We start from the raw sequence: 23,124 nt of genomic DNA on the forward strand, positions 1-23,124 counted from the left end.
GTTTGAATTTTTGATGTGATGAAAAACTTCATCTTCTTAAAATTACTTGGCTATCCTCTTGATTTTTACATCTCATATTTCCTCAATGTTGTTAAGATAATTACATAGGTATAGATAAATGTATACAAATGCTCATAGCATACTAAACTCGTGCTAATATTTTATAAGACCAGTAGTTGATTTTTGCTATGTCATATAATTATACTTACGGCACTGTGGGTAAAATAAAAAGGTAGAAATTAAAGATGGTAGAATCACATGCCATCTTTGAAAAACATGAATGCATTTTAAAGTGGTTACAGAAATCAGAAAATATAAAAACCTCTTCCAATTTGTCTTCTAGATCTTCTGATTTAACCTCTTTAGATTGCTGTCATTAAACTATTCAAGAAAACAAACCTCTGACACTGGTGGCAGTAAGGAAGCAGTACACTGAATGAGCTTATATAGTTATTTCATCAGAAATAGGCACAGATTAAAAAAAACTGATGAGTATATTTTGAATTTTTCTTCTATAACATATTTTATGTTATTAACATTTGATTTTTCTAATATATTGAACATTGATTAGGTGTATATACTGTAAGTATATTATTATGTATGGAATTAATTAGGCTTTATTATGAGATACATTTATTACTCTTTTTCTTTACTAAATTAATGGCTTATATTAGATCGTTTTGCTGCCTAGACCAGCTGATAGATTTTAGCTTAATATTGCTCACAGAAATCTTATGATTCTAAGCAGTAATACGTAAATTCTACTATGTCAGTGATAGTTCACTATCTCTTTATTTTCATTCTAAAAAATAAATTATTAATTGGAAGGTTTTAGCAATCTGAGCTTAACTTGAACAAATAAATAAATTTGTTTTGCCTGTAAGGATAAACAAGAAGGAGAAATTATTGGAAGGACTGCACTAACTCCCAGAAATGCAGGAAAACCTTTAGATATGACCACATTGCTAGAGATCATGGGACTAAAAATTCAGCAATTAATGACTGTTAAAACAGTGTCTCTATTAAAAGCCCTGTTTGCAGTTAATTTACATGCCCTGTGGTTATTGTTGCTTACATTTCTTGATTTGCTACCTCCTTCCCCTCTTCTCATTGGATTATGAAATCTCTCTGATCACAGATGTTTTCCATCTCAACTATAGACATAATAATTTGGATGTATAGTTGAGTCAAATAGTGTAGAACTTACCTAATTCTTAGTTGTGATTTGTAAAATGCATTTCTTATTATGCTAGACATAATAATAGAAGTGTCAAAATTTAGCTTAAGAATTTTATAATTCTAGTGATGATGACTCCAAATCTTTAAGCTAATTAGTTTGTTGCCAGAAACAAGCAAACAAACAGCAAGTCAAGCTGCAGTTAGTTGAAAATATCTCTATTGGTATCTGTAGCTGCGCTGCAACTGCGTGCTCAACTATAACATAAGGCCAACCATTTCTCTCCCTGAAGTCATCATACCACCCTTTTGTAGAATACAAGGTTGTCTTTCTTTTTGTTGTCTCAGTACCTGTTCTTAAGCATTTCCAAGTAAGAAAATGTCTTTAATAAACCACTATTTCATTGATAAGTATATTCATTCACCTCTACTAAATATTGCACCTGCTAAATTAAAATACTTTTATCTCATATTCAATTTATCACATTTTCTTATCACCAATGAATGCTCAATTTATTATGGTGATAAATATGAATATTGGAGATACAAGAGGAGTTTTGCTATTTTTTACCTAGAGGAATTTTCTAGAAGGTGGGGAGATGTCATAAATTGATTTAACATAAACTAGAGAATGTGTGTATATTTGGCTTTCTTCCTTCCTTTATTTGCAATAAAATTCTGAAATTTTTCCTATGTCACTATATTAAGAGGATAAAAACAAAATAATTTTTCAAAATCATCCTTAGGTTCAAAAGGAAAAAAGGGAACAGAGTTTGAAGAGAGGTTATTTAGAGTGTGGTGGTGACTGTGAGAATCAACATAAGAGAAATCCATGGAGAAGAGAGAAATTCCAGAGATGTGAAAACCACATGAAAAGCTGTTTTCCTCTCACTAGCCTTTCAGATGAAAGCTCTTGTCTATTCCAGAACCTTTTCTTATATATATTTTTTTCCTAGCTGACTTGTGTCCCCACATTTGTAGGTATTAGCAATTTTTAAATATTCCTTAATACAGATGACTAGATTTACATGATAATTTGCTATCTTTCTCTAATATATCCACCACTGGTTAGCCAGGGATTCTTTGGGTCCCACAACTGGGCTATCCTTTGCCTTTCTTTTTTTTCTTTTTTGATACAAGGTCTCACTCTGTAACCCAGGCTGGATAGCAGTGACATAAAAACGGCTCACTGCAGCCTTGACCTCCTGGATCAAGAAATCCTCTCACTCCAGGCTCCCAAGTAGCTAGGACTACAGACACACACCACCACATCTGGCTAATTTTTAAATTTTTTTGTAGAGACAGGAGTCTCACTTTATTGTTCAGGCTGGTCTCAAACTCCTGGGCTCAAGTGATCCTCCAGCCTTGGCCTCCCAAAGTGCTGGGATTACAGGTATGAGCCACTGCACCCAGCTCCTTTGACTTTTGAAGGCTTCTGTGGGTTTTGATTATCTAGTAGGGAGTGAGCATTGTATGAGGATGCAAGAGATAGCTTACAATCACAAACACATTACTGTAACAATGATTCAGTCTACTTTATTATTTACTACCAAAGTTTCTTTGATTTATTGTAAGAGAGAGAATGGACCTTTGAATGCAAAATATAATATTTAAGAAGAATTTTACAGATCAGCTAAAGTCCATATTACAGATGAAGAGTTTGAGGCTCAAAAAGACTCATTGTCTTGCCTAAGATGATACGGTGAAGTACGAAGAGAACCAATGTTATCCAGTGCTAAATTTCAGATCACCTAATTATATATTCATGGCTCTTTTTATAACTGCCTCCCACTGTTAGTCTTACAAGTAATGCCAGAAATGGGGAGACAGAATTTTTGGTTCCCAGAGGTAACAGGAAACTTGAGGAGAGTTGTATAAGAGAGAACTGAAATTCTGACAGACGTTCTTGTTTGAACTCACCCATAACTTTTATTGAATAGATTATCAGAAGGATTCTTCTCCAAAACACATTACTTAAAAGAAGGAGGAGGAGTGCTGTTCAAATAACCTTTGCTTACTGCATGGTGAAGCAGTGACTTAAACCAAATAAAATTTTTACATCCTTGACAGGTATTTAGAAATGGGAAGAAATATTTAAAGATTATTGGAACTAAGTGAATTGTGTGCCTTTTATTGTTGCTGTTTTTCTGATAATTTTCAAACAAAGTCTACCTTGCCTATCCTAGGAGCCTTATTTTGAGAATAGTTCACATATATTGAGTATACAGGAAAAAAAAAAAAAGTGAGCAAAAAGTCATGCAAAAATTGATAGTTTATTTTCTATATCATCTTATTTGTGGGTGAGATGCACATGAGAGGTCACCAAAACAGAGTCAAGATCAGTAAGTCTGTAAATTTTAATTGTTTTTTTATATTGCCAAATAATCTTGTTTGTATAGTCATTTGAAGTGAAAAGTATAAACTGCACATTTTTAGGAAGGTAATAACTTGTCTTTACCTAGAATTTTTTTGCCACAAGCTTTTTGTTTTTAACATATTGAGTTTAGTAATGTGATAAGTTAAACTTATTTCTAATTGCAGTAACATTATATGCATTATTTGGACCTTATTTTTCATTAGCAAGCAATAAAATGAGCATATTTCTTGATTAAAGATGGCAAATACAATCTCATCAACATTTTCTTTATTTTTCCATATTTTGTGCTATTCCTTATAAACTCTACTCTGTGCCTATAAATATTTCTATTTAATATACGGAGACTCTGCTTCTTTGACTTTTAGTCAAGTCCAAAACATTGACTTAAGAAGAGTTTCAGAGACTTTGTTAGAAAATTCTGAAGACGAGTAAGAAACTAACAATTTTGTTTTAAAGCAAGAATATGGCCAGGATTTTCCTAGATTCTTTATATACAGTATTTCAACAAATTAAAAATAAAGCTCCCTGGGAAGGATCTATCTTCATTTGTAGAAATTCAACAAATGACAGGTCCTTGGTAGTAAGTAGCTATGCTGGAATGTAAATGCACATATATATGTGATCACAAGGTCTACAATACTCCCATTTTAGAATTATCTAGTGTATAACTAACATGTAATACATTTAACATAGAAAATGAGTTTTCATATTCCAATAAGATTGAGGTAGAATTATCAAAGTTATAGGAGTCTCTTTACTGCAGGCCTTCTCAGAGTATTTACTACACTTATGGTCCAAGCTAATGTATTTTCAGGCTCCAGGTGTGCACTATTTTCTAAGTGTATTTTTCCTCCAGAACTCTAGTGGGTAATGTTTTATAATATATTTTAGAAAATACACTTGGAAAATATATTTTAGAAAATACACTTGAAAAACTATGCAAGAGAACAGGTTGCCCCAGCGATTATAGACACTGAAGCAATGAGAGTTTTCTGAATGGTTGTTTAGAAATTGCAAATCTCATGTGCTGTGCATTTGTGTACATAACCATGTATTATGGAACATTCCTCTTAAAAACTTGTTTTCAAGCTATGGGGAAAAGTTGCGCTAAACCTACTTGTTTGCTTCTTAGATACTATGAGCTATATTTGATGGCATAGGCTAAAGAAGGAAGCAATCATTTTAAAATTATTGACCAAGGTCATCTTATTATGTCTTAACTTAAACTAAGATAATAAAGTCTAACCAAAAGTCATAGATCTAACGAATATGGGGTTAAAAAGTAGTCGTAATACTAAAATCAAAATTATAAATGTCAATTCCAGCAAGGAATAATCATTAAAAGAAAATCTCCACTCATTATTATCTATGGCATTGCCTTGTATGTGCTCAGATGTGTGTATTTCATGTTCTTCAACTAAAATTGTTTTATTCTACATCTCCATGAATGCTTCTGGTATTGCTGCAGATAATGGTGCTTATGAGGATGCTCTTGGGCACAGACGTTCTCATCCTCTGGTAATACTTCACACATCCTCAGAGTCCCTTATAGACTAGCTCTCTGGGTAAGTCTCAGACTACCTTTATGGTACGTGCCAGCTGGACTCTAACCAACAGGTTGCTAGACTTATTTCCACATTTAAATATCAGTACAAAAAGGAGTATATCCCCTTTTTCCTAGATGGATGTTGCCTACACCATCTTCATTTACTGCCTCATATTGTCCACTTGCCAATTGACAGTGAAAGCATCTCTTCATTTGAGATATTACATGTGGTATTGTGTCCAGAATTGGTTCCCCATCTTCTGGGAGAAAAGTGGCAGGGTTGAGGGCCATGCACATACATATTTGAAGCACCGGTCCCTCAAGGAGTAGTGTCTGGTATCTAAGTAGGCAGTTGTCTGATAGCCATAAACTTCCTTTGGCACCTAGTATGTCATTTACATCATGAGTAGTCCAGACAGTGAGATCCTTTCCTTGTATTATTTCAATAGCCTCTGACACTAAGACGGCCACCACTGCAACTACCCTTAAACAGTGAGGCTAGCCTTCTTTTGCTACTACATCAATTTCCTTACTTAGGTATGCCACTGGTTGTGGGGTTGTCCCATGAGTCTGAGTAAGGACTCCAAGAGCTAACCCTGCTCTATCTGTGATGTATAAAGAGAAGTTTTGTCCTGTGGGAAGGCTTAAAGCTGGAGCTTGTACTAGGGCCTGCTTTAAGATTTTGAAGGCTGTTTCTGCCCCTGGTTCCCATTCTACTAGATGAGTATTTGCCCTCTGGGTTTCCTTGACTAGAGTGTAGAGGGGCCTGGCTATCTTGCTGTATCTGGGCAAAAGCCAGTGGTTCCAAGGAACCCCCGCAACTGTTTTAATGTCTTAGGGTGAGGATAAGCCAGTATAGGCTGTATTCGTCCCTTGCTGAGGGCCCTGGTCCCTCTGGCTAAGATTAGGCCTAGATATTTGACCTGCTGTAGGCAAAGCTGGGCCTTCGACCTAGACGCCTTGTACCATTGATTAGCTAGAAAGTTCAAGAGAACTAGAGTAGCCTGCTGGCATGAGGCTTCCAAACTGGTAGCCAAAAGTAAATCATCCACATACTGAAGGACCAGAGTGCCTGGACTTGAGAAGTGGCCTAAATCTTGGGCCAGTGCCTGACCAAACAGATGAGGGCTATCCCTAAACCCTTGGGGCAAGACCATCCACGTAAGTTGGGACGTGTGGTCTGTGGGATCCTGAAAGGCAAAGAGAAACTGGGAGTCAGAATGCAGGGGAATATGGAAGAAGACATCCTTGAGGTCCAGAACTGTGAACCATTCTGCTTCCTCTGGTATTTGGGAGAGCAGGGTATAGGGGTTGGGCACAACTAGATATAGAGGAATTACTGCCTCATTGATGAGTCTAAGATCTTGCACTAGTCTCCACTGACCGTTTGTTTTTCATACTCTTAGAATTGGGGTGTTGCAGGGACTGCGCATTTCCTTACTAAGCCTTGAGCTTTTAAATATTTAACAATATCCTGTAATCCTTTATAAGCTTCAGGCCTTAAGGGATGTGGCCTTTGATAAGGAAAAGTAGTGGGGTCTTTTAGCCTGATTTGGACTGGGTGGGCATTTTTTGCCCTTCCAAATTGTCTTTCCAATACCCAGACTTCAGGATTGATTCCCTCCTCAAGTAGGGGACAGCAAATGGGTAACTTGTTGCCCATATTCATGTAAATAATAGCTCCAGCTTTGGCTAACATATCCCTCCCTAATAAGGGTGTGGGACTTTCAGGCATAACAAGAAAGACGTGTGAAAAGAGCAAAATCTCCCAATTACAACTCAGGAGGTGGGAGAAATACCTGGTTACAGGCTGTCCCAGGATTCCTTGGATGGTAACAGACCTTGAGGACAGTTGTCTGGGACAGGAAATTAACACTGAGAAGGCTGCTCCAGTGTCCAGGAGGAAGTCAATTTCCTGGCCCTCAATGGTTTTAATGTACCTGGGGCTCAGTGAGGGTGATGACATGAGTTGGCACTTGCCCTGGGCACCCTCAGTCCTGTTGTTGGATCATCTGGTTAGGGGCTTCTGGCCCAGAGAACCTTTGTCCTCTGGGGCAGTGCACCTTCCAGTGATTACCTCAAGACAGTGGACATGGACGAGAGGGTGGCTTGTTTCACACTGGACAATCTGTTTTAAAGTGTCATTGTAAACCATACTGATAACAAGCCCTACAGGGTGATTGGCCTGCTCCATTTTCTGTCCTCTCTGAACCACCAATGTTTGTTTGTCTGAGAGCCATGACTAAGGCTGCAGCCTTTCTCTGATCTTGGTTTTCCTTTTGGGCCTGTTCCTCTTGGTCCCTATTGTAGAACACCGAGGTTGCCAGGTTTAATAATGCCTCCAGATTTTGTTCAGGGCCCAGATCTCACTTTTGGAGATTTCTCCTAATATCGGCAGCTGATTGAGTAATAAACTTATCTTTTAGGATCAATTGAGCTTCAAGTGAGTTGGGTGACAGGGGAGTATATTTTCTTAAGGCCTCTCATAGCCGCTCAAGGAAGGCAGAAGGATTTTCTTCCTTTCCCTGAGTTATGGTGGTCATCATTGAATACTTCATGGGCTTTTTCCTAATTCTCCTTAGTCCTTCTAGAAAACAGGTCAACAGATGTTTTCAACTCCAGTCCCCATGATCTGAGTCGGGGTCCCAGTGGGGATCCATACTGAGGACGGCTTGCTGACTGGTAGGAATGTGTCCCTTTCTTTGGCTGTCATTCTATCATTTACTTGACTAAGATACCAGGTATCTCCAAACTCTTGGGCTGCAGCTAAAGCCACATTCTTTTCATGAAAGGCAAGGGTTTGATCTAATAATAGCATGACATTTCTCCAAGTGAGATCGAAGGTTTGCCCTAGACCCTGTAGGACATCTATGTACCTATCAGGATCAGTTGAAAACTTCCCCAGGTCTGCCTTGATCTGCTTTAAATCAGAGAGTGAGAAGGGGACATGTACCCAGGTTGGGCCAAATTCCCCTCCCCCTACAGCTTGAAGGGGACATAACTGATAGTCCAGGGGTTTTTGTGGTCCTTTGGAGATTTCTTTGCTTGTTTCCTTCTGGGCAGGGGAGATTAGAGGAGGCTTATCACTAATAGGAAGGGGAGCTATAGGGAGGCTAGGATATTGGGGTAAGCTGAGAGGTCCTCCTGTGGGATGTAAATTGCAAGCTTTGCATAGTTGTGGATTCTCCTTCAATGAAAAGAAATCTTGGACATAAGGTATTTCACTCCATTTGCCTTCCCTCTTACAGAAAAGGTCAAGCTTCAGGATAGTATTCTAATTTATACTTCCCTCAGGTGGCCATTTTTTCCCATCAGAGGGAGAATATTGGGGCCAGGCCATAGTGCAGAAAAAATGAGCCACCTCTTTTTTAGGGTTTGCAGGTCAAATTGGTCCCAGTGGCTTAGGATGCATTTCAAGTGTGAGCCTGTTGGTGCCTGAGTGTTTCCCTTCTGAAAGACAAAAATGCGCATGGTTTTGGTTTGTTTCTCCCACACCCAAGAAACTGCAACGGTCCCTGGACCCTGCTGATTGGAATAGTTGAGCTCACTGACTCAGCAGCAGAAACACCTCTTGCTCAAGAACCTGCAACAGTCCCTGGACCCTGCTGATTGGAATAGTTGTGCTCACTGACGCAGCAGCAGAAACACTAGTTTTCCTCCTAGACCACAAGGAGGACCGAGGAATGTCAGATGTAGTGGCCCTTACCAATGCATTCTCAAAAACCTGTACCCTTGCCTGTCCTCCTAAACCACAAGGAGGATCGAGAAAAATCATATTTAGTGGCCCTTACTGATGAATTCTTGAAAACGTGTTAGAGTCCTAAGCATTCTCCTGTTTGTATTGGGACTTTACCTATGTCCTATAAAGATGTTATGCCCCAAAAGTGAAGTGGAGAGCCATACCCTGAGGGAGGGAAGGGATCTCCAGAGTGGGAAGAGTGATGCCTTTTGTCCTCACTTGAATAGGAAGGATATCATTTCTGAAGCTCCCCATGTCCTAGCTTCAGGAATAACTTTTTTTAGGCCTGCTAGTCTGAGGAGGGATCCTAAAATTCCAGATAGGCCCCCCTCCAATGGGGCTTTGTGCAAAAATTAAGTCTTTCTGATTGGTGAGCCTGGGTGCCCAAAGAAGTTAACAGAATCCTGAAGTTTATACTAGAAATCATTCTTATAGGAGAAACTAGAAAAGCACCAGAGACAGGGAGTGGTTTATAGAAGCAGGACTAGCCTCAGAGAAGGGAGGTGGGAGGAAGTTTGTCTGACAGGCATTAGGACCCAGGAGGCAACGATCAGGATAGATAGGATAGATGGGCGAGTCTTGCTTGGGTGACATGACTTTGAAAGTTCCGTTCATGGCTGCAGGGTCAACCAACTTGTTGTTGGGACCCCAGGGCTGAATGGCTTTCCTCTCTGTTGACCCTCAGTTCAGCCCGGAAGTACAGGAAAAGTGGAAGTTGGTTCCAGGCAAACCAATGCTCCCAACTCCGAAGAGTCGGGGGTTGTTACAGAGCCCTTTCCCAGAAAGCCTGACACCCGTGTCTTTAGTCCGGTGTCCGCGCTAGTCACTTTTAAGTGGCCGATAGGTGCCTGGTATTTAGCCCCTGAATTCTAAGGAAAAATAGGACAGAATAGAAAGCAAAAGGGGTCCGACAGTACTCACCACTTGGTGACAGTCTCTTCATGGTCACCAAAATGTGTCCAGAATTGGTTCCTTCTGGTGGGTTCTTGGTCTCACTCACTTGAAGAATTAACCCGTGGTCCCTCGCAGTGAGTGTTACAGTTCTTAAAGATGGTGTGTCCGGAGTTTATTCTTTCAGATGTTCAGATGTGTCCAGAGTTTCTTCCTTCTGGCGGGTTCGTGGTCTTGCTGACTTTAGGAGTAAAGCCACAGACCTTTGCAGTGAGTGTTACAGCTCTTAAAGGTGGTGCGTCTGGAGTTGTTCATTCCTCCTGGTGGGTACGTGGTCTTGCTGACTTCGGGAGTGAAGCCTCAGACCTTCACAGTGAGTGTTACAGCTCTTCATGGTGGCACGTCCGGAGTTTTTTTTCCTCCTGGTGGATTTGTGGTCTTGCTGACTTCAGGAGTGAAGCTGCAGATCTTTGCGGTGAGTGTTACAGCTCATAAAGGTAGTGCAGACCCAAAGAGTGAGCAGCAGCAAGATTTATTGTGAAGAGTGAAAGGACAAAGCTTCCACAGCATGGAAGGGGACCCAAGAGTGCTGCCACTGCTGGCTCAGGTGGCCAGCTTTTATTCTCTTATTTGGCCTCGCCTACATCCTGCTGACTGGTCCATTTTACAGAGTGCTGATTGGTGCGTTTTTACAGAGTGCTGATTGGTGCGTTTTTACAGAGTGCTGATTGGTGTGTTTACAAACCTTTAGCTAGACACAGAGTGCTGATTGGTGCATTTTTACAGAGTGCTGATTGGTGAGTTTACAAACCTTTAGCTAGACACAGAGTGCCAATTGGTGTGTTTTTACAGAGTGCTGATTGGTGAGTTTACAAGCCTTTAGCTAGACACAGAGTGCCGATTGGTGTGTTTTTACAGAGTGCTGATTGGTGCATTTACAAACCTTTAGCTAGACACAGAGTGCTGATTTGTGCGTTTACAATCCTTTAGCTAGACAGAAAGGTTCTCCAAGTCCCCATCTGACCCAGAAGCCCAGCTGGCTTCACCTCTCAGTATTGCTCTATTGATAAGGACAGGAGGTAGGGAAATTATGGGCAAAAAAAGGAGGTTCCCCTGCAAGGGCCCCACCCTCAAGCTGAAAAGCCTGCTACTGTGACCCAAAGTGAGCACTTACATTCCTGTTTTCCCACTCAAATGTTGCCTTTTCCAAAACTATCCATGGCCCACCCTGCCCCCCATCATGTGCCCATAAAAACCCTAGGCTCAGCTGGCAGAGAGAGGAGAAGTAGCTAGATGTCAGAGACTACAGCTGGATATCAGAGAGAAGTGGCTTGACTTCAGCTTGACAGCATAATTTCAGAAAATAATTTGGCTGGAGATGACTGGACTCCAGGGGAAGATTACCTTCCCACCCCATCCTCTTTTCAGCTCCCTTTCCCACTGAGAGCCACTTCCGTTGGCAATAAAATCTCCTGCATTTACCATCCTCCAATTTGTTTGTGTGACCTCATTTCTCCTGGACACCAGACAAGAGCTCAGGTGCCACGAATGCAGATGCAAAAGGCCATCACACTGACTCTTTGCCTTCACGGGCAGAAAGCAGCTGCGTCACATGGAAAGGCAGAGGGCCCACTGAGCTGTTAATACTTAAGCCATCTGCAGATGGCTGAGCTGAAAGAACACTGTAACATTATCTGGGGCTTCAGGGATTGTGGGCGTCCACCCCCAGATGGTACTGCAGGGCCAGTATGGAAATTGCTTCCATTGGCACCCAAAAGCACTTGCCTTAGCTCCTGCACTCACTCACTGCATGCTCCCCCAGCAAGGGATGGAACAAAGGGGCTCCTCACCTGCAAGAGGTGGAACACAGCCAGTTCCAGTGAGTGGAGTTTGTCCCTGTTTGTGCCAGAGCAGCCAGCTGACTCCAGCGCTCCTGCACTCCTGTTCCCACCCATGAAGGGGGAAAGGGAAATATCCTGCTTCACTATGAACCCACAAAAGCAATAAAAATAAACTAGTTTCTGGACCTCTGCAACATTAATGTCATTTAGTGTTACGTAACATCACATGTAGGATATTAACAGTGTGATTCAGATAAGAAATCATGAACACTACAAGGTAGTTCCATTTCTTTAGTAGTTTTTCTTTCATTGTGAACAGAAGTTATTGGTTGTAAATTTCTTTCCTGCAGTGTTAAGCGTGTCTGTTCATAAACTTCAGTGCATAAGTGCTTAAATCAATTGCTTAAATCATAGCACATGTATATGTAAACACACTCACAACTACTCAAGGGGTAGCACTAACATAAAGCACAGAAATATCTTACAGTATTCATGGGGGCAGAAAAGAAAAAAAACAAAGCTGAGTTTGAATTCACCCTCATGTGCTTAAGAAACACTTATCTTTTTCATTAAATAAATGCAAATTCCTGGTCCCACCTCCAGGAATTCTGATTTAGTAAGCATGAAGTGAGATTCAGGAATCTACATTTTCAACAATTATCAACAAGTGACTCTGAAACTGGAGATCCAGAAATTGAGATTTAGAAAATATAGTTTTAATAATAAAATCAGTTCCTAGAGTGCTGAAATATGCACTCAAGTAACATTAATAAGGAGATCATGTAACATTTTAATCTGAAACATCTCTATTTAGATTACTTTGCTACATTTAGACATTCTCCACAAAGAATGTATCAGTACTGTTTCATGTTGGCGTAACCAGAAGTGCCTATTCTACTGTTTCTACACTTTGTCCATTTTCAAAACAATTAACTAATATAAAAAATGCTCTTCTTACAAACACACAAAAATCATCCTTAGAAAAATGAATGCAATGATGTAATTAGACCACTGCAATAGTGTCTTCGTTGCTATGACAACCTCACTTCTCTTTCTCATCTAGTCCATACTAAACATATTGGTGTCAGCTACCCACTTCAGTCTTTTCATTGGCTTCCTCCATCTCAAAAATTCTTAGTGAAGCAATGTCCCAACATTAAAAACAGTCTTCAGTGTAGCATGTATGAAATATCCAACATTAGTTATCACTCTTCTCTTAACATGAACAATTGACTTTAGCCAAATTTCTACCAAATTTCCCTTTAACATTTCACATTTATTTCTAAACATATGCATTTTCTCTTGCAAATTTTTGCCTCAAAGGCTCTTTCTTTAATCTACATTCAACTTTTATGCAAAAGTCATTTAAATAAGTCTCAATATTTCTGTCCAAATACCCTATAGCCCCACTAAGAGCTGGGATTATAGGCATGAGCCACTGTGTATGGCTTATATCATGTATTCTAAATGTACATATATTTTTCATTTTCATTTATTTATTTTATTTTTTGAGACAGAGTCTCACTCTGTCACCCATTCTGGACTGCAGTGGCGTGATCTTGGTTCACTGAAACCTCCACCTACCAGGTTCAAGATCTTCTCCTGCCTCAGCCTCCCGAGTAGCTGGGATTACGGATGTATGCCACCATGTCCGGCTTTTTTTTTTTTTTTTGTATTTTTAGTAGAGATGGAGTTTCACCATGTTGGCCAGGCTGGTTTAGAACTCCTGACGTCAAGTGATCTGCCCACCTCAGCTTCCCAAAGTGCTCGGAATACAAGGGTGAGCCACCACACCCAGCCAATTCTTCGCTTTTATATTCCATCTCTTTATTTGGGGGTAGAGCCATGCCCTTTACCATCTCTTCTTACTCGTTTTTGTAACCTTAGTACCTTGTGCAAAGTAGACAAAAAATAAATATGTAATGAAAAAATAAACACATTAATGTACAATTATAATGATTATGTAATGGGATGTGTTTTTCCTTAAATTTATTATTTATATAACATAGCTTTCTATGGACAAATAACATATTTTTACTTGGATGAGACATGACTGATGATTGTTTGTAAAATCAACAAAATTGTCAGTATCTTCACAGCCAAGTTGGGGATTTATGAAGGAACTATTTGTTTCAACAGCAAATGTTTTCCACTGCAGAAGTGTTAGCAAATCCTGAGGCATAAACATACACATTGGAGCATGAAAGAAGTTTGTCTGCAGTTTGTGTGTTAGAATTGTGGGAGTTGTTATGGCAGATGACACTTTTGCTCAACAAAAGCTGTTAAATTTGCTTGGATTCACTGAAAAATTTGGATGTGTATACGATTCATTTAAGACAAGTGCACCAGAACAAAATAGGGACATTACATACAGATATAAAGGTCAAATGATGAGGAAGAATTAACAGTTATAAATGTGTTTGCATGTAATAACAGGACACAAGATATATGAAGCAAAATTGAGGAAACCAAAGGCAAAAGCATACGAGTTTATTATCTCTCACTAATTGATAAAACAAGTCCAAAAAAGGCTCATAATAATATAAAAATGTGACCAATACTATTAATCATCTTAAATAAATTGCTATTTATAGAATATGACACACAATAACAAAATATTTGTTCTTTGAAATTCATAGGAAATGTTCACAAAGTTTGATCAAATGTTTCTTGAGTTTCTAATTGTTCAAATATTATACAATATGCACTGTAAGAGTACTAAATTATAAATCAGAAAAATAATATTAAAGAAATTAATAAAAATAAGATATCAAAAAGTCCCAAATATATGAAAATTAAATGACACAATTCTAAAGAACGTTATTCGTCACAGAGAAATTTTCCCCAAATGATGATTATGAAAACTGAATATCTGGGAGATGGAGTTAGAGCGTTATTTAGAGAGAAAGTTATTGCCTTACATGGATATGCTACTTCTTTCAAAGGAAAACAGGTTTGCATATATGTTTCACTTTATGAATGTAGATAAAGGAGAGCAAATGAACCACTAAATAAATAGAAGAACAGAAATAAAAACAATAAGAGTAGAAATAAGTAAAAAAGAAAGAAAATGAGACAAATTTGGTTTTTTAAATAATGAACAATGTTAACTACTAGCAAGACTGATCAAGAAATACAATTGTTAAATAACATACAAAAATTTGGCTGTGTGAATGTTGAGCACATAAAAGCTGAAGACTACCTATTACAAAAATATTGCGGTTGATAAACCATAAAGTATTTTATCTACCTTTCCTTAACTTAAAAATAAACACGGAACAATTTTCCATGTCACTGAAGGGTTTTCCCTATCACCATTTAAAAAGGATTGCATAGAATTTGTTACACAACTCAATCAAAATTATTTTTAATAAGTTTCATAGAATAAGGCATAATTTCCTATAATTTCTTATAATTATAATAAACTCATGTGATATGCATTTTTCTTTCTGTGTCTGTGTACACATTCTTAATTTTTCCCTTGAGTGAAATTACTAAAAGCTAATGCACTGATTTAAGGACTCACATGCAGATTGCCAAATTGCCACTGAAAGAAGATTGTAACTATTTAAGTTGTGTTAGCAGTGTATGAGCATGCTCATTTCCATTATGAAATATTAACTTTGTATTTTATTATTTAAGAAATCTAGCTAACTTGATAAAATTGGTAGTCTTAGATTTAATTTTGCCATTCTTTGCTCATAAAAGAGGTTAAGAAACAAATGTAATGTGATCACAGTAGAAACACTACAAAAAGCAGATGGATAATGCATTTTTAAAATAAAATTTTACTTTCCATATTAGGATTTTGGTGTAGGCATTCCCAGATATTTGCCACAAAAGTGACAACCATATTTGTATTATTTGAACTACTTGAGATTCACCTTCTCCCCATTCCCCCCACTTGCCTCCTGCTCTCCAACCAAAACCAAAGTAAATACCCAAATAAACTGTGACAAACATCTTCTCTCTCCCAACAATTAAAAATTAGTGCTCAGCAATGAACTCTAGAACTGGGGCGGGGGAGAGGGGAGTGGGAAGAGGTGTTCCCTTAAGTGCATCGGGAAGCAGAGAAAATGGGTTTATAAGGAAAGAATAATAATGCAACAGTAAAAGAGAAATAGAGACTAGTAGACTAATTGCAAAGGGGGAACAATGAAATCAACTTGCTTGTAGAGTCTGTGTAGCCACAAAAGCTAAGGTTACATCAAGTTAAGTGTGTTCTTGGAGCTGAGGTTGATCAGTCTTCACAGGCAGCAATAAGGCTATGCTAGTATAGCAGTAGCAGGACTTAGTGAAGATAGTTATATGACCATGCAGCATCTCCACAGTCTAACGATTCACCTGCACATAGTAATTGGTTCTATAATGAGTCTTATCAAACCTCCCCAGAGAGGAATTGTTCTAGTATTATATCTAGCTCAAATTATCTACTTCCACTGAATTTCCCATCAGGATTAGTTAAGGGAACCTTTTTTAAAAATAACAAATTTGATCGATATTTTTATATTCAACCATATTTTTAAATGTGGACTATAAAAACAAATGCTTTTGTTTAAGCACAAATAGAAAAATAATTAAAGGTATACTGCTTGAGTCATGATGTCTACAGAGGAAATAATCCAATTTGGTACAGAATCATTGAAGACATTTATACAAAAGAGCTTTTACTTGAGTTATTTGTAGTTTCCCATAGTGCATGTATACAAGTGTGTGTGCTTTTATATCACAAAATGATCCATAGAACCAAATAATATAGATGAATTTGTTATCTTACCACAAGTTAATGTTTTGGTACATCATATTAAAAAATAACTATATAAATAATAAATACGTGTCTATGATTAACTTTTCCAAGTTTATGTCAATGAACTCTTGTTTAAGGAATTTAAAAGAAAAATGTATATTTCCATATTCACAATACTTTTTTTTCCATATTGAAGTTTTAGTAGATAGATTTGGAAGTCATGTGGGAGAGAATACATTTATTAATGTTAATGTGCTAAATCTGAATAGGAAAATGCAACTTAGAATTCTAGCCAGAAGCAGTCTTTCCATGCTGCTCTATGTACTCTCCCAAGTCTGGAGCTTGGGATCTGCCTGTAAGGGAGATTGCATTTACAGAGCAGATAACACTTGCCTAACTTATCCACTGGGACATTCCACCTTTCTCTATGGGACACATTTAAAGAGACAGAAAGACTTGAGTCTATAGATGCATTTCTCAGAAGGCAGTTATTTGCTCAGAATGTAGGCTTAGGCACTTATTTATTGGAATTGGGCTTAATAAGGTATCCAGTTCTCAGCTTTCCTGGAAAAGGAGAAAATGGCAGGGATTCTGAGAATAATAATACTGTAACACCTTAACACAGAGGAGCATGAATCAATGTATGTTAGATTATTGCCATTCCATCAATGAATAACTTACACATAGAAAACAGTGTGTAGGGAATGGAAAGAATTGGAGGTTTCTCATAAGAAGCATCATGGAAATAGTAAGATAACTGAAGAAAGAATCTTAAAAAAAACTAAGTTATCAAAATTATCTCTTCTTTCATAATAGCTTATGTAAATTCAAGGAAACACAATGCCAAACAGTAACTTACTAGATGACACTTATGAGAAAGTGGCTTGTTCTTTTAGATTGGATTCAGCCTTTTATATAACATGTCTTATCAGTTAAACCTAATTACTGGGGATGAGGTGAAAAACCCAGTAAATATATGGGATGAATAAAGCTAGTAAGTTTAGCATTCATTAGATTCAAATTTGTGTACATAAATTAATGTGAGAACCAGACTGGAACCCAGTTTCCAGGGCTTTAAGTTCCTTTCAGTACACTTCATTATATTATATTACATTACATTATATGACTACTTTATATTGTTCTCAAGTCAAAATTGTGTTATTGCTTCAATGTATTCGGACCTTGGCTGATCTGAAAGAGTTAATGCCTCTTCCACAAACCCTCTTTAAAAACACCTAGATACTATGAGAAACTGGGTCTTCCTGAGTAAAGTACTTTACTTACTTACTTTGGTGGTTTTATAGGTAATTTATTCCTTGTTAGACATGGGCAGAGACCTTGTGTCTTTCTGTCACCAGTTGATTTAACGAAAACATGAGTATTTTTGGAGAAGTCTGAAGTTCAATAAAGGTTGAAGTCAGTTTGAAGGACTCAGATGCTAAAATATTTACTTTTAAGTCATGTGTAGAATTTTTTCGTAACATATCACCTCCAAATAACAGAGAATATAAATGTAGGGTCTGGGTAACAATGTTATATTTTGAATTATTTCTTTGGCTTTGGCCACAATTCAGAGAAAAATAAAAGATCCCTACGTACACTGGAGGAAAAACAGTAAAATGAATGGAACAGGTGATATATCTCATAATGCTGAATTCTTGGAAGAGATTTTTCTTCTTTAGATCCACTTAGAAATGAGTTATGTTATTATTGCATAAAAATATAAAATTACAATTAATATAAAAATCATATAAAATTATTTTATTTTGCATGAAATCTTAATTCAAGGAATAAAAATTCAAGGATATAAAATTATAATACATATAATATAAAATTATTTTGCATAAAAGTTTTAATTCAAGGATTATTATTAAGTTTATTACAACTGCATAATGAATGTCACTAAGTGATAAGGGTTTATGTTAAGCATATAAAGACAAATTGCTCTCTAGATGAGTCATTTAGTTCCCAGATTGACCTTTGTAAATTTTCTGCTGGTGATGATGACAATATGTTTTGATGTAAAAGGTGTCACCTTAATGATAACCATATAATCTCTAGTAGGTTTTCTTTAGCTTATAGCATAGGTTATTATTGTTTAAAATTATTATTATCTTCCTTATGTCACAAAGAACCCAAGTATAAAACTGATGTAAAATAAGTTAGCATGGCATTTTTAATCTTGTAGATTTGAAAACTGAATTTATTATTCTCATTTTATATCTCTATGTTATTAATTAATTAGTAATGTATGCAGGTAATAATTTATTGGGAACCCACTATGAAAAAACAAAAGAAAAAATGCGAACAAAATAAAGACAAAAAAAGTACAGGACAAAGAGACAGTATAATTTGTTGAGGTTCCTTAAGAATGTACTTAACTGTATGAAAACACCCAGGAAGACAGTAAGTTTAGTGTGAGTAACACAGTGCCTGAGAAAGGAAAAATGTAAGAAGTTATTAACATATTTAAGGAAAAATAAGTAAAGGCCTTGTAGTTTTAGTTTCCACATGGAAATAACTTAGAAGTTGCCAGGCCCGTCCTTACAATATGAAAATCTAAACAAACTAAAAACCAATGACTTTTATTGTACTCAACAGAAAACTGAAGTTGCAGAGCAAATTCCCACTCTGAAATCTGGAAGAGAAGCCACTGGGGCCATCAGCTGTTGGAGCACTTACATGATCACTTTGACCAGTTTTTAGAGTGTAAGTGTACACTGGCATGATAGTGAGAAATGCATGGGGCCATAGTCTTAGTGGGAGCTCACTCTATCTTGGGTTCTCCCCCAATAGTCCTACCCAGTTCTTATAGTGAAGATCCAGGAGACAACCCCCCTTGTGGCTCTGACAATGGGAAAAGAAGAATCACCATAAAATTTACCCATGGAGTGCTCCATATCAAATTCCTTGCTGCATTTTGGATGTTTGTCCCCTAAACCTTATGTTGAAACCTAATCCCCAATGTTGGAGGTAGGGCCTAATGGGAGATGTTTGGCTCATGGGAGCAGATCCTCCATAAATAGATTAATCCCCTCCCTGGTGGAGGGGGAAGATATGAGTGAATTCTCACTCTGTTAGTTCCCATGAGATCTGGTTGTTAAAAAGAGCTTGGCACCTTCTTCCTTCTCTCTTTCTTGCGTCTTTCACCATATGTTTTCTGCATAGCTGGCTTTTCTGCCATGAGTGGTAGCTCCCTGAAACTCTGACCAGAAGCAATGCTGGTGCCATGCTTTTTGTACAGTCTTCAGAACCATGCACCAAGTAAACCACTTTTCTTTATGAATTACCCAGCTTAATCTACTCCTTTATAGCAACACAAACAGACTAAGACAGGTCTACACTCCAAGGAAAACATTTTGCCAGACTATATGCCACATGATTCCAATTACATGATATTCTGGAAAGATGAAACTATAACAAGGATAACAAGTGATTTCCAGGTGTTGAAGGAGGGAAGAAGGTTAAATAGATAAAACATAGGGAAACTTTTAGGGTTGTGAAACTATTCTGTATGATAGTTAAGTTGTAGATCCATGACAATGCATTTGTGAAAACCTATAGAATATTGCAGCAAGAATAATGAACCTTAGTGTATGCAAATTTAAACAAATCATTTAGGGAGGATCCCAGTATGGAATGCAAACTTTGATATAACTGTATGATAAGTTTATAAAATAACCTCACTGAAGGGGTGGGGGTGGAGGGAAATGTCAACCAAAATAACTTTAGAAATGGGCAGAGTTTGTAAGACTGAAAACAAGAGACACTGCATGTAAGTAATCTACTCCAATGAGGAAGCTGTTTCCTAAGGGGGCAGAGAGAAGAGTAACGTTACAGTTGAATACCTAAAAATAACTACCATAGCCAGGTGATCAACAGTGATAAGTCATCTTAATACTATGTTCCTTGGTATGATGTGATCAAAATGGCACTTTACTTTTGTGGTATTCTTAAAACTACATACTCTTAGTCTAATCATAAGAAAAACATCAGACAAATCCAAATTAAAGGACGTTTTATAAAATAGCTGCCCAGTGCTCCTCAAAATTGTGAAGGTCATCAAAATTAAGGAAAATCTGAGACACTGTGATAAGCAAGGGACCATAGAGGCACACGACAACTCAATCTACCATGCTACGCTGGAACAACAACAAAAGGCATTTAAGAAATCTAGGCCAGGTGCACTGGCTCATGCCTGTAATCCCAGCACTTTGGGAGGCCAAGGTGGGCGGATCACCTGACGTCAGGCCAGACCAGCCTGGCCAACATGGTGAAACCCCCATCTCTACTAAAAAATACAAAAATTAGCTGGGCTTGGTGGTACATGCCTGTAATCCCAGCTACTAGGGAGGCTGAGGCAGGAGAATCACTTGAACCCAGAAGGTGGAGGTTGCAGTGAGCTGAGACCATGCCATTGCACTGCAGCCTGAGCAGCAGAGTGAAACTCTTGTCTCAAAAAAAAAAAAAAAAAAGAAAATCTAAATTAAGTATGGATTTAGTTAATTATAATGTATCAATATTAGTTCCTTAATTGTGAAAAATATACCATACCAATATAAGATGTTAACAATGGAGGAAACAGAGCATAGGCTACATGGGAACTCTACACTATTTTCTCAATTTTTCTGTAAATCTAAAACTACTTGAAGGAAAAGTGTATTTTAAAAAAATAAATGGAATATTGGGATGATCCCTAAAATGCCAATATTGAGAGTAATATAGACAAGCCATATAGCTGATACAGGATGTTTTGAAGGCCTGTTTTCTTCCTAGATATTTATTTAAGTTTTTATCACATAGAGGCAATCTTTTTTATGTCTACCGTGGCTTAGCAATATGAATTCATTATCCTAATACTGTATCTCTTCTCACAAATCATTACCAGGCTTTTGCAATGGGTCAACTTGTATTTCAAATATTATCATCATTACTAAAAGATATAATGCATGTTTTTCAAAGGGTAACATACTTCATACATGATCCAATCCCTATTTATCTATTTTTCTGACCTTATAGTCTCCCTATTTTTACTACATTCTAGTTATGTAGAATTCATCTAAAGCACGCCAAGGTCATTTTTTTCCCCCTAAGAGTATTTCACTTGTTTTTTCTTTTGCTTTGAATGCTTTTCCCACAGATTTTGCTTGGCTGGCACTTTCTCATAAGCCAGGTTTCAGTTCAATCGTCATTTCTTCTGAAAGGCTTTTTATCTGACTACTCAAAAGAACAACTTTATCTAGTCATGTTAGCTGTTGTCACTATCTGCAATTATTTTATTTGTTCCTTTGTAGTACATTCTGTCTACCACTAAAATGAAAGCTACATGAATGCAGGGATTGTGTTATCTGGTTTACCAAGTGTTCAATAAATGTTTGTCGAATGCATGTAGGATTGTCATTGTCCCACGATTTAAGGACATATCTCTAAACTCCAATCTCATCTTTGAAAGTTCTATAACTGAAAAAACACATGCAAACAACAAAGAGGTATCTGGCTTGCCATCCACCCAGAAATTATCTGATCCTCAGAATGACTTCGTGAGATATTATCCCCATTCGACTATTCGCCATATTTGACTCTCAGGATAACATAGGAAAGATGAAAAAACCCTCTTTTCTCAAGAGCAAAAACAGCAAAGTAATGGAGAAAAATAATCTAATAACTTCAGGCCAAAAGATGAGTTGTCTCCCTAGAATGGATATCCATAAGTCTCTGGCTTAAGTGATTTCACTAGTTTTAGTGAAAGCTCTCCTATCCCTGCCTGAAAAGGGCTCACATATAACTATCTCAGCTTTCTGGGGAGCCCACAGACTTCAACATCCTTCTAAGGTCCATCTGAGTGCTCTCTCTAGGGGCAGGATATTTGGACATCTGATCTCTTCTCAGTCAAAGAGGAGGGGCCAGAGGTGCTAAACTACAAATAGAGATTTTTTGTTTTTGTTTGCTTTCACTCTTTTCATGTACATAGTGCAAAGAAAACAGGATTTCTGAGAATTTCTGAGGTTTAACATCTAAAAATTCCCACAGAAATTAGCTACCTGCTCAAGAAAAGGTAAATAATGCCATTTTAGTATGTCTGGCAGATGGGTTCTGTAAAGCAAGTTTGCCCATGATTTGCATGCTTATTTTCTATGCATGTATTTCATACTTGACATAGGTGTGAAATATAATTTTCTGTTAATTAAACTTCTTAGCATACTGTTGAGGCAAGAATATTTGCTCTAAATTTAAGATAGTCCCAGGAGTAGTGTCAAGATGGGGTTGGAGAGTGAAAGGATTTTTTTTTATTTCTAGTGGCATTCCATTTAACTAAGTGGAGGAAATCAGAAAAGATTATGCAGATTATGATGCTTTTAATACAACACAGTTCTGAGTCTTAAGAATCTTATTCATTCTCAAGGCTCAGTTTTAGCTAATATAGACCAAATTAATAAAACACTTTCCTTTTCCTGGTGAGATGGTTTGGGCATGTCCCCACCCAGATCTCACCTTGAATTGTAATAATCCCCACATGTCAAGGGCGGGGCTGGGTGAAGATAATTGAATCATGGAGGCAGTTTCCCCCATACCGTTCTCATGGTAGTGAATAAGTCTCATGAGATCCAATGGTTTTATAAATAGGAGTTCCCCTGAACAAGCTGTCTTGCTTGCCACCATGATTTTGTTCCCCATTTGCCTTCCACCATGATCATGAGGCCTCCCCAGCCATGTGGAACTGTGAGTCAATTAAACCTCTTTTCTTTATAGATTACCCAGTTTTGTGTATGTCTTTATTAGCAGTGTGAGAACAGACTAATACACCTG

The 23,124-nt window shown here is 37.6% G+C and overlaps 1 long non-coding RNA gene across 1 annotated transcript in view; it reads left to right on the top strand.

Moving 5' to 3' along the window:
- Positions 1–23,124, top strand: part of LOC129393214 (uncharacterized) — a 77,706-nt gene that overhangs the window by 35,344 nt on the left and 19,238 nt on the right. Inside the window, exon 3 of the long non-coding RNA XR_008619948.1 lies at positions 18,919–19,026. This is a non-coding gene — a long non-coding RNA (uncharacterized LOC129393214). The remainder of the gene's footprint in view (positions 1–18,918; positions 19,027–23,124) is intronic.

Source organism: Pan paniscus, chromosome 8, assembly GCF_029289425.2.
Source record: "Pan paniscus chromosome 8, NHGRI_mPanPan1-v2.0_pri, whole genome shotgun sequence".
Classification (NCBI taxonomy): domain Eukaryota; kingdom Metazoa; phylum Chordata; class Mammalia; order Primates; family Hominidae; genus Pan; species Pan paniscus.